At 54.1% G+C, this 11,293-nt stretch overlaps 1 protein-coding gene across 1 annotated transcript in view; it reads right to left on the reverse strand.

Moving 5' to 3' along the window:
- Positions 1–8,715, reverse strand: part of PER2 (period circadian regulator 2) — a 46,020-nt gene extending 37,305 nt beyond the window's left edge. The window contains exon 1 of the mRNA XM_084778587.1: positions 7,326–8,715. The gene's annotated coding sequence lies outside the window, so the exon portion shown is untranslated. The remainder of the gene's footprint in view (positions 1–7,325) is intronic.
- Between the last annotated feature and the right edge of the window lie 2,578 nt (positions 8,716–11,293).

The raw sequence follows: 11,293 nt of genomic DNA on the forward strand, positions 1-11,293 counted from the left end.
GGACTTGCTTGCTGTGTTACAGATGGAGTTTGTCAGCACCCGAAGTCACAGGAAACCTAAAGGCAGGAATTGTCCCAGCTGAAGTCAGAACAAAATGTGCAAGTTCTGGCCTTTTGTTTTGTTTTGTTTAGCAGTTTGGAAGTTGTGCCCGAGTCAAGGGAAGAGAGAAAGGAGGAGACTTCTGGAGAGTGTGCCAAAGCATAGGCATCACGGAGCAGAGCTTCCCACAGAGAGACAGGAACGGATGGACAGACATTCAGACAAGCAGCACAAGGAAGAAGTCATTTTGCCCACTGCACGGTGACGAAGGACAGATGGCCTTGGAAACCTGGGAATGTCAGCACAGAGGCATTCTGGAAGGAGCGTGTGACCTTTCCTTTCTAGGAACGGAGACACAGAAATGCGTAAGCCCACACACAAGACGCTTAGAGTCTGTGGAACAACAGAACTCGAGCAGTGCCATGGGTGGGAGGTGTGGAGGAGGGGGAGAGGTGTGGGGGAGGGGGAGAGGTGTGGGGGAGGGGGAGAGGTGTGGGGGAGGGGAGAGAGGTGTGGGGGAGGGGGAGAGGTGTGGGGGGAGGGGGAGAGGTGAGGGGGAGGGGAGAGGTGTGGGGGAGGGGAGAGAGGTGTGGGGGAGGGGGAGAGGTGTGGGGGGAGGGGGAGAGGTGTGGGGGGAGGGGGAGATGTGAGGGGGAGATGTGGGGGGAAGGGGGAGAGGTGTGGGGGAGGGGAGAGGTGTGGGGGAGGGGGAGAGGTGTGGGGGAGGGGAGAGAGGTGTAGGGGAGGGGGAGAGGTGTGGGGGGAGGGGGAGAGGTGTGGGGGGAGGGGGAGATGTGGGGGGAAGGGGGAGAGGTGTGAGGGGGGAGAGGTGTGGGAGAGGGGGGGAGAGGTGTGGGGGAGGGGGAGATGTGAGGGGGAGATGTGGGGGGAAGGGGGAGAGGTGTGGGGGAGGGGAGAGGTGTGGGGGAGGGGAGAGAGGTGTAGGGGGAGGGGGAGATGTGAGGGGGAGGGGAGAGGTGTGGGGGAGGGGAAGAGGTGTGGGGGAGGGGGAGAGGTGTGGGGGAGGGGAGAGAGGTGTGGGGGAGGGGGAGAGGTGTGGGGGAGGGGGAGATGTGAGGGGGAGGGGAGAGGTGTGGGGGAGGGGGAGAGGTGTGGGGGAGGGGAGAGAGGTGTGGGGGAGGGGGAGAGGTGTGGGGGGAGGGGGAGAGGTGTGGGGGGAGGGGGAGATGTGAGGGGGAGATGTGGGGGGAAGGGGGAGAGGTGTGGGGGAGGGGAGAGGTGTGGGGGAGGGGGAGAGGTGTGGGGGAGGGGAGAGAGGTGTAGGGGAGGGGGAGAGGTGTGGGGGGAGGGGGAGAGGTGTGGGGGGAGGGGGAGATGTGGGGGGAAGGGGGAGAGGTGTGGGGGGGAGAGGCGTGGGAGAGGGGGGGAGAGGTGTGGGGGAGGGGGAGATGTGAGGGGGAGATGTGGGGGGAAGGGGGAGAGGTGTGGGGGAGGGGAGAGGTGTGGGGGAGGGGAGAGGTGTGGGGGGAGGGGGAGATGTGAGGAGGAGGGGGTGGGGGAGGGGGAGAGGTGTGGGGGGAGGGGGAGATGTGAGGGGGAGATGTGGGGGGAAGGGGGAGAGGTGGGGGGAGGGGGTGAGGGAGGAGGAGAGGTGTGGGGGAGGGGAGAGAGGTGTAGGGGAGGGGGAGAGGTATGGGGGGAGGGGGAGATGTGAGGGGGAGATGTGGGGGGAAGGGGGAGAGGTGTGGGGGAGGGGGAGAGGCGTGGGGGAGGGGGAGAGGCGTGGGGGAGGGGAGAGAGGTGTAGGGGAGGAGGAGAGGTGTGGGGGGAGGGGGAGATGTGAGGGGGAGATGTGGGGGGAAGGGGGAGAGGTGTGGGGGAGGGGGAGAGGTGTGGGGGAGGGGAGAGAGGTGTAGGGGAGGAGGAGAGGTGTGGGGGGAGGGGGAGATGTGAGGGGGAGATGTGGGAGGAAGGGGGAGAGGTGTGGGGGAGGGGGAGAGGCGTGGGGGAGGGGGGAGGTGTGGGGAGAGATGGGGGGAGGAGGAGAGGTGGGGGAGGGGGAGGGGTGTCTCTGTATGATACCTGTAGAATGTGGTCATTCTGGACTGATGCCACCCTCAACTCCCAAACCGGGCTACTGCCTCCACCGTGCCCCACCGCAGTCAACACAGGAGGAGAAGTGACTCTGGTGAATTAGTAAGCCTGAGATGGGACCCTTACTCAGAGGGACAGACTTCATTTTAAAAAGGAACTGAAGGCTCTTTGAGGTCTAGCTGTCCCTGGCATCTCCTCTATCTACCCAACCCCTTGGTCTAGCCTGTGTGTATAGTCTCACTCCAAAGACTTTGTACTGCTACTCCCTCTGGCCCACAGCACTCTCCTCAGATCCACAGAGAACTCCATCACCCTCTTCCTTAGGAGGGTGTGTGTGTGTCAGGATGGCATTTCCATTTCCCTCCAGAGAGCAAGCTGTATGAGAGCAAGAGTTTCCTGCTGGACTCCTAGGGTACAGCACATACTATGGAAGGCACATGCCTGGGACTCTGCATCACGGGACCCTGTGCACCTGCCAGGAGGAGGAGGGCCTAGCATGCACCACAGAGGACTGTGTACCCGCTGGAAGGAGCAGGCTAGCATAGGCTGGGACTACGTCACACAGAGTTCTGTGCACCCACTATGAAAGTGCTATAGGAGTAGCCCAGGAGAAGCCACAGGGGCACACATGCAGGCACCACCTGCCAGTGATCCCTAGGGTGGCCTTCTAGCAGACCAGAGTACAGGCCGTATCTTGCTCTCCCAGGGCCTTGACTTCTAGAACACGGACGACCAACAAGGAACTAGAACACACAGAATATAAAAAAAATTCATAGCAGGCATAAAGGAGTGCCAGGCCAGGACTTGAGTCAGGGCTAGGAGTGAGGTGCAGGCAGCTCTAGGTGCACAGCGCACTTGCTGACTTGTCACTTGAGCTCCCCTGGGTTAGACTCCAGGCCTCAGCATGGCCACACAGTCCTCCTAAAGCCCTCAGGATTTGTTCCCTCTCGACCCCGAATCCTCTAGACCACACCCATCTCATCTACACGGGCAGATGAGCAGCCCATTTCTTTTGCCTTAGGTTATGATGGGGGGCAGGCAGTAGCCGTGGCAGGGCACCTAGTAAGCAGTCCCCAAGGGCCACACTTTCTGCTGTACTCCACTACTTCTTGGCTATGTGATTTATTTATTTTTTATTTTTATTTATTTGTTTGTTTGTTTGTTTTTGTTTTTGTTTTTTCGCTGGCCTTGAACTCACAGCGATCCGCCTGCCTCTGCTTCCCAAGTGCTAGGATTAAAGGCTTGCACCACCATGCCCGACTGGCTATGTGATCTTAATGAGTTCCTTAGCTGGCCTCTGTGCCATGGTTCCCCGCCTTTATGATGGGAACAAAAGCAGTTCCTCTCTCAACACTTGGAGAATTAAATGGCCCAAATTATCTGGAATTCAGTAAATGTCTGAAAAATAGCATCTTTCAATATTGGGGCTAAATGACCATAGGGAAACAGACAGGCATGTCATCGTACTGTAACTGGGGTGGGATGGGGGAGCTCTAGCTTACATGCAAATGACAGATGCACACCCCATTCTATCCAGCCCCGCCCACCCCCACCCCCATGCTCCCAGAGTGTTCTGTATTGGGCTCAGTTCCTGGAACTCCTAATTTGTACCTGGCAGTTCCAATCCCGGGGGGAGGGGGGGTCCTATGTGAACAGGGTCACTGTTGCCACCAGGTTACCTTGGAGAGGAATATAAACTGTTTTTTTCCCCTGAAGAGGGCCAAGAAAGCAATGGCAGAAATATAAGGCAACAAACTAAGTTAAGTCGCCCGAGACCTCATTATTCCAGAAAAAAAACGCACTGCTTAGCGGGAGTGGCTCTAATGGACCAACATCAATTTGCCAAGTTGGCAGAACCAGCTGCTGGTCCAAGCAGACTTTGTCTCCTGTTCTCATAGTCCAGCACTCTGTCCCAGCTCTGATGGGTGGGCAGGAGGCCCTGGAAAAGAGGGTACCGTCTCAGGGAGGGGTCTGGGAGGGATGAGGAGAACTTGGCTGAGCCTGTTCTGGCCCGAGCCCACGCCTTCCCCTATCCATCCATTAGCCTCGCCCATGGACAGTAGCCAGCCTGAGGTCAGGAGTTAAGCTGCGGCTGTTGACCAGGTCACTCTCCTCAGCCAGACAGAGGCACATTAGGAAAGTGCCCTGGGTGATGAGATCATGAGTCTGGGGTGGAGGAGGGTACCCCAGGCTGGCTGCTGGGAGCTCACAGAATTGCCCTCTCAGCTTTTGCAGTGGGCTACACTTTCCATAGGAAATAGTTTAAAAAAAACAAAACAGTGGACAACAATGACAAAAAGAACCAGGAATGAAAACAGCTCCCACTGCCAACCAGGAACGTAAGGGCCTCTCACCCTCACTGCTTCCTGCCTAAGAGGGAAATAAATACATTTTCCAAGGGAAAGGAAAATTAGTAAAAAACCTACTTCCTCCAGAGGAAAGTACAGACACATACATCGGAAGATTCCAGCTTGGTATGTGTCCCTGAACCCTCTGACCAGCCGCACAAACAGCCTGAGCCTGGCTAAACACAGCTCAGCTAACTGACTGCTGTCCAACTTTATATAACAGGGACCTGTCAGCCTGTACCTTGAGGCTGCAAGCCCCATGATATTTTACAACCTCAACTATTATAGCATGTTTTCTACTTCCTGGTAGGAGCCAACTCCCTGGGGCCTGCCTGCTGCAATCCGGAGAAAATGTTTGTCCTGTTAAATAAACAGCCATGCTCTCCATGGTGACTACGGTTGGGTAACGGAGGAAGATGTGGCCAGGGCTGTCCAAATAAGGAAGGGAAGGAGGCATGCGGGCGGGGCACTGCCTCCCCAGGACTCCCCCACATACTTTTCAGTCCTTACCTATGTTGAGGTACCAAGCTGCAGACTAATCAGGTACCTAATGGCAGCCCCTGGTGGTGGGTGAGGTAGGGAAGGGCTGCTCAAATGCTGGTGGGGTCTAGGAAACCCAGACCTTTGCCCTTGGGGACTTGAGCGGATCCTATCTGACCAGGTGTTGCAGTGAACAGGCCCGCTGCGCCAAGATAATTATGTGAGGGCTGGTGAGATGGTTCAGAGGATAAAGGCACTTGCTGATGCGACTAGCCACCTGCTTTTGAGCCCTAGAACTGACTCCTTCAACTTGTCCTCTGAACACAGACACACACACACAGGCACAGTCACACGCATGCACGCGCACCCACGCATGCACGCACACGGGCGCACACAGGATACACATACACACAAAAATAACTAAATTTTTCAACAAGTCAATTGTGTGGCCTCTCTCCATGCATCTATCTACCTTGCTCTAGACTCTTGAGGTGACTACAGCAACCAGTCATGATACTATTCCATGAGCAAAAGACTTCACATGAGGGTCGGGTGCCCAAAGGGACATACCCCGGCTTGGGAACAGGCCAGCCTGTTCTCTGAGGAGGCAGCTTCTTCCCACAGGGTTGGGTGAAGAGAGCTCCACAGGGCTGTAGGTTATGTGTTTCTAGCCAATGCAGTTTCCTCTGCCTCCCATGATCAGTCCCTACCATTCATTCATCAACTACCCAGAGCTGGAGCTGAAGGTCCATTGAGATTGGATGAAATTACAGCACTGTAATAGGCCCCCACACCCACCTTCCAGAGTTTTCTAGAAGGTTCGGCGTTTGAGAGAAACTGTATAAATAACAGGAACCTTCCCTACTTCCTTTAAGCAGGATATGTCTCACACAGTGATATTATGTGACACCAGGCAGGGATTCAGAACTTTCTCACCGCTTGGGCAGATGCCTGAGGAAAAAGTACACAGACACAGAACTCCAAACTTGAACTGAACCAGATCTCAGAGACTGTCTCAGAAGAAACTGAGGCCCAGCCAGGGTAAACTGAGGTACCCAGTAACTGCCAGCTAGCTGATGCAGGGCTCCCCCGCTGCTCAGCCTCCACAGAGAGCCTGTGCTCCATCAGTTACGCACCAATGAATCACACCAAGATGACAGTGACAGATAACTGCAACCACCCACAGTGCCATTCTGTGCTGGCACACTGTACAGATGCCACTAAAATAAAGGAGTTCCTGGCTTCATTAGATTCTAAGAACGTACCAAAAAAAAAAAAAATGACTCTCATTGTATTTGAAAACCCGATTTCTCAACTCAAGCCTTCAGGCAGACTCTGTTTCTCTTATCAGACAAACCCAACCTAGATACCATAGAGTGAGGTAGAGTAGACATGTCCTCTTCAGGGCTGCACCTCTGGTAAGCCAAGTGAATCAAGGGGGAAGAAACATCCTGAGACGGCCAGGCCTGGTTTTACAGTGGCACAGCCTGCCAGCCTGCATCTGTGCCTCCTCGAGCTAGGGGTTACCCTGGAGGATTTCCAGGGAGCCTTCTGGCTCCCTTGCTCTGTATGAATCAGCTTTCCAAACTGGTTCCTTGTGTATACGTTCGTTACACAGAAACCCTGGCAACCAGAGTTCTTGCAGAAGAAGCAGGCCACCACCCACCTCTCGGTCCATGTCTGCGCTTGGCAGCCAAGGTATGTCCCAAAGGATGACGTGACTGCTCCAACTCAGAGTGGACCCTCCTCCCCCACGCCCAGTCCATCTGGAGACAGGGAATTCTGGCACGGAGGATGTCACGGAGAACAGAGTGGGTGGACAAGGTGGTCTCCCTAACCTGGGGCGGGGGACACGGACGGATGGACGGACAGGCGTGGCTTGGTATTGGGGGCTTTCTCCGTCTCTGTTTAACCCTTCCCCTACCACTGGGGGTCAGAGACTTATCAGTGGTCCTTCCCCAGAGCCAGACTTGACTCTCTGGACTCATAGCGAAGAGCCAGCTCCTCAGGGGACCTTCAGTATCCTATGGACAATTTGCACTGACCCTGGCCCCCTTGGACATCACCATGGCGGCCTGCGGGGAGCGGTTTATTAAAGAAAATAATTTAAAGAACCACAGTCTAGTGTGGTGACCACTAAATGGCTCTGCGCCCTCGGACAACTGTGTCATCTCCTGGACCTCAGTGCCTAAACCTGCGAAATAGGGGCATCAGTGTGTGCCTGGAAGAGGGTCAGCGCGCGGTCCCATCTGCATTCTGCCGAATTGCAGCCTTTCGCACAGTGGCTACTCCTGGCGCAGGACCCCAGCTCCAGCTGTTCGAACCGCCGGTTACGTAAGCCGACCACGATCGTCCCGGTTCGCGCCACCGCCCCGCGCCACCGCCCACCGCCGCGCCACTCACCGTTCCGCCGCGTCTGCCCGCGCGTCCGTCCCTTGCTCGGCCCGTCACTCGGTGGTGCGCTCGGCCTGCGCCGCAGCCGCCCGGAGCCGCTAGTCCCTGTCGCGTCGCCGCCGCCGGGTAGCCCTCCGCTGTCACATAGTGGAAAACGTGACCGCGCGCGCTGTGCCCGCCCCTGCGCGAGCCATTGGTCGCGGCGATGCCTCATTTGCATACCGGAGGGGCGGAGCCTGAAAGTGCAGCGCGTCAATTGGTGGAGACTCCCGTCGCTCTCTTTACATAAGACGCACATGGAACTCCATGTTCGCCGCCCCGGTTCCTCAATGAAGAAGCTGCGCACTCTTGCGCCCCCCCGCGCCCTGGCGAGTAGGTTCGTCCACTTCCGGCCCGCGGGACTTCCATTCACCTGGCACGGCGGTGGCCTGCTCGCGCAGCGCGGAGTGGCGCGTACCACTGTGGCGTGGGGGGACTGGTGCTTGGCCGCTGCGCCACTCGCGACCTGCGGTGTCCCAGGCCCCAAGCCTACTACCTGCGGCGACCTGACCGGCCTCGGCAACCCGCAGGACCGAGAAGGCTCTCTGCAGACACCCTTAGCTCACCCAACCCGGTTCATTCATTTCCTCTCTCATTCATTCATAGCGAGGCGCCGGAGGACGGACAGGGCGGGCCCCTCTGATCTTTTGCTGCACACCCACCCAGGACAGCCTCATGCCCTGGGCTGACGATCTCCCAGATGGGGCCAGAGCACTTCGCTTCCACGCTTTTGTTTTTTGAAGCCGTGTTGCAAGCGTTGATTCAGGAAATAAGGTCATGATTGCTGTGCAGAGATAGATACAAAGGAAAGAAGTGGTTTCTTCCTGCCCTCAATAGCATATCGAGAAAAGACTGGCGTTCTAAAGGGAAGCTTAACCAAACGGGGCGGTGTGGTTGTCTAATCTTACAGGCTCTATGGAGGCGGAGGCGGGGCACGAGAGGATGGCTGGGAAAGCTGAGCTTTTCCAAGGTAGAAACTACAGACACTCACTATGCAGGGTAGGGAACTCCCCAGGTTTAGGACAGCCCTGCCCCTGTGGCACCTTGGCCGAGGCTACTTGTTCTTTCCAGAGCACTCACTGTCTGGAAGCATATTAAGTATTCGGGCTCCTGTCCAAAGGGTCAAAGAAGGGAGTAGAACTTTCTCTGGGACTGGCTTGAAGCCCAAGACGTCCCTGTCTGACATAGAACAACTTAAAGGCTCAGAAAGTGCAAGGTGCTGGGGAGAGGGAGGGGCGAGGTTGTCTTGTCTTTGAAGGCTGAAAAGGCCCCTTGGCATTGCCCAGGAGCTGAGCCTTAGCAGCAGCCCACTAATCCCTCCACCGACTCCATCTTAGGATCTAGGGATAGCGAGGAAGTAACCATTATAAACAGAAGCCTGTGAATAAACTGGGCTGCTGGTCCACACAGCCAGCTAACCCACGTTGAAGAATTCCTGTGTGGGAGCCACTTCTTTCTCTCTGCCTGGCAGGACTGACATACAATTCCTCAGATGCAGATGGGGCCAGATGCTAAGTTCATCTCAGCAGCCTTTTCCCCAATGGAGCCTTAGGAAACCAGATGTTGACTCACACTGCAGGGGGCAGGGCAGCACCTCTGGTTCCTCTGACATTGACACCTCACCACACTCCCCAACGCACACAAACACAGAGCAGAGCTGGGCCAAGCTGCACCCTGCACACACCCAAAGAGCCTTTTGTTTCCTCAGTTACATTGACGTCAATGGTGGCAGCATTGTTCTGGAAACAAGAGTACACAGCCCATCCACCTGGCAGAGTCTTGTTCTTGGTCAGCTTTTCCTTGTCTTGCTCCACATTCGGCCTCCAATGTAATGTCACAGTCCCTCCCTAAATTTAGCCCTTTCTATTTCCACCAGTAAATCTTCCAGAAAGACACAGAAATCAATTCCTTTGGAAACTCCATACCGTGGGACTCTTTGGAAACTAATTTGTCTTCGGCTTCTCACTCAGTTGCATTCTACGTTCTTGTTACAGGAAACTTTCATATAATCCACAAATATTCCTGAATTTGGAGAGAAATGCAAAAACTGCACTACCTTAGTCGTCCTTCTTCTTCTTCTTCTTCTTCTTCTTCTTCTTCTTCTTCTTCTTCTTCTTCTTCTTCTCCTTCTTCTTCTTCTTCTTCTTCTTCTTCTTCTTCTTCTTCTCCTTCTTCTTCTTCTTCTTCTTCTTCTTCTTCTTCTTCTTCTTCTTCTTCTTCTTCTTCTTCTTCTTCTTTAAAGACAGTGTCTTGTTCTATATCCCATGCTGAGCTGCTGTTCTACTCAGCCAGCTAAGCTACACTGAAGAATTCCTGTGTGTGAGCCACTTCTATAGATTGTTGTGAGCTAGCTGCCATATCGGTGCTGGGAACCAAAACCTGAGTCTTCTGCAAGAGCAGGAAGTGCACTTAACTGCTGAGCCATCACCCCAGCCCCGAAGACACAGTTTGAAAAGAAGCCTCTTCCCCCGCTAAAGCAACTCTGTGTTGTCATGCCATGTAAGAAAAGATTAAAACATCAACCTTCCTGGTCGTAAGGACATTAAAAGAAAAGCCAATGGCTTGGCAGAGATAAGCACTGTTTCTTTTGGTGGGGGATGGGCAGTTATGTGGATGACAGCTCTGGAGGTTTGTGCTGTAGATCAAGCCTGTGCCTCAGGAACTTGAGAACTGAGTTGTGACTCAAAGTTTTCTGGCCTCTGGAGGTTTGAGACACTTTCTAGGGTTTGGGGGCCACTCAAAGCCCCGTGGCTCTGAAGGAGCCCACAGGGTGACAGCCTACCAACAAAACAACTGTGCCCAGGGTAATGCACTACCTATGAAATACTACTCCCTATCTCTTGAGCACCCCCATGTCTGAGATAGCACTCAATGTCTGAGGCAGTGCCTGTTTCAGTTATTTTTATATTAAATTATTTATTTATGTTTTGCATTTGGGTATTTTGTCTGGACGTGTATCAGTACACCATGTATGTGTCTGGTATCCTCAGAGGTTTTACAGTCTCCAAAATTGGCACCAACAGCCAAGGGCTGAGCGCTCAAACACCTGAGCCAGTGGGAAACATATGACATTCAACCTATAAAATGTTCCATGTCTAAGCCGGGTGGTGGTGGCGCATGCCTTTAATCCCAGCACTCGGGAGGCAGAGGCAGGTGGATCGCTGTGAGTTCGAGGCCAGCCTGGACTACAAAGTGAGTCCAGGACAGTCAAGGCTACACAGAGAAACCCTGTCTCAAAATAAAAAAATGTCCCATGTCTGAGATGGTTGATCCCTGGATCTGAAGTGGTTGCCATGTCCAAGGTGATCCCCAATACTCAAGGTGAAACCCTGCTATAATTTGGAATTGGAAGGGCCTCAAGCACCCATATGTTAAAGAATAGGTCACCAAGGTGGTGATGTTGGCAAGTGGTGAAACCTTGAAGGGGTGGGGGCCTAGGAGGAGGTTTTAGGTCTGTAGAGAAATGTCCTTAAAGGAACTGTGGGACACCTGCCTCTTAATCTTCCGTTCACATCAGTCATGAAGGCAACCATTTCCCAAATGCTGGCACAATGTTCAGTTTGCCCTTGCTATAGGCCAAAACACAATGGTGATAATCAATCATGAACTGAAACCTTCAAAACTATGACCCCAAATAAGCCTTTTCTCTTTATAAGCTGATTGCCTCATGTATTTGTTACAGTGATCAAGCTAATATATATATCTGTGTCCAAGGTGAGACCACATCTAAGGTGAATGGCACACCTGAGGTGATTCTTCATATTTAAGGTGATCCTCCATGCCTGAGGTAATCCTCTATATTTAAGGTCATCTTCCATATCTAAGATGATCCTCTACGTCTGAGGTGATCCTCCATGTCTGAGGTGATCCTCCATGCCTGAGGTAATCCTTCATATTTGAGGTGATCCTCTATGTCTGAGGTAATCCTCCATGTCTGA

This window comes from Acomys minous (assembly GCF_964271855.1).
Source record: "Acomys minous genome assembly, chromosome: 4".
Taxonomy (NCBI): Eukaryota; Metazoa; Chordata; class Mammalia; order Rodentia; family Muridae; genus Acomys; species Acomys minous.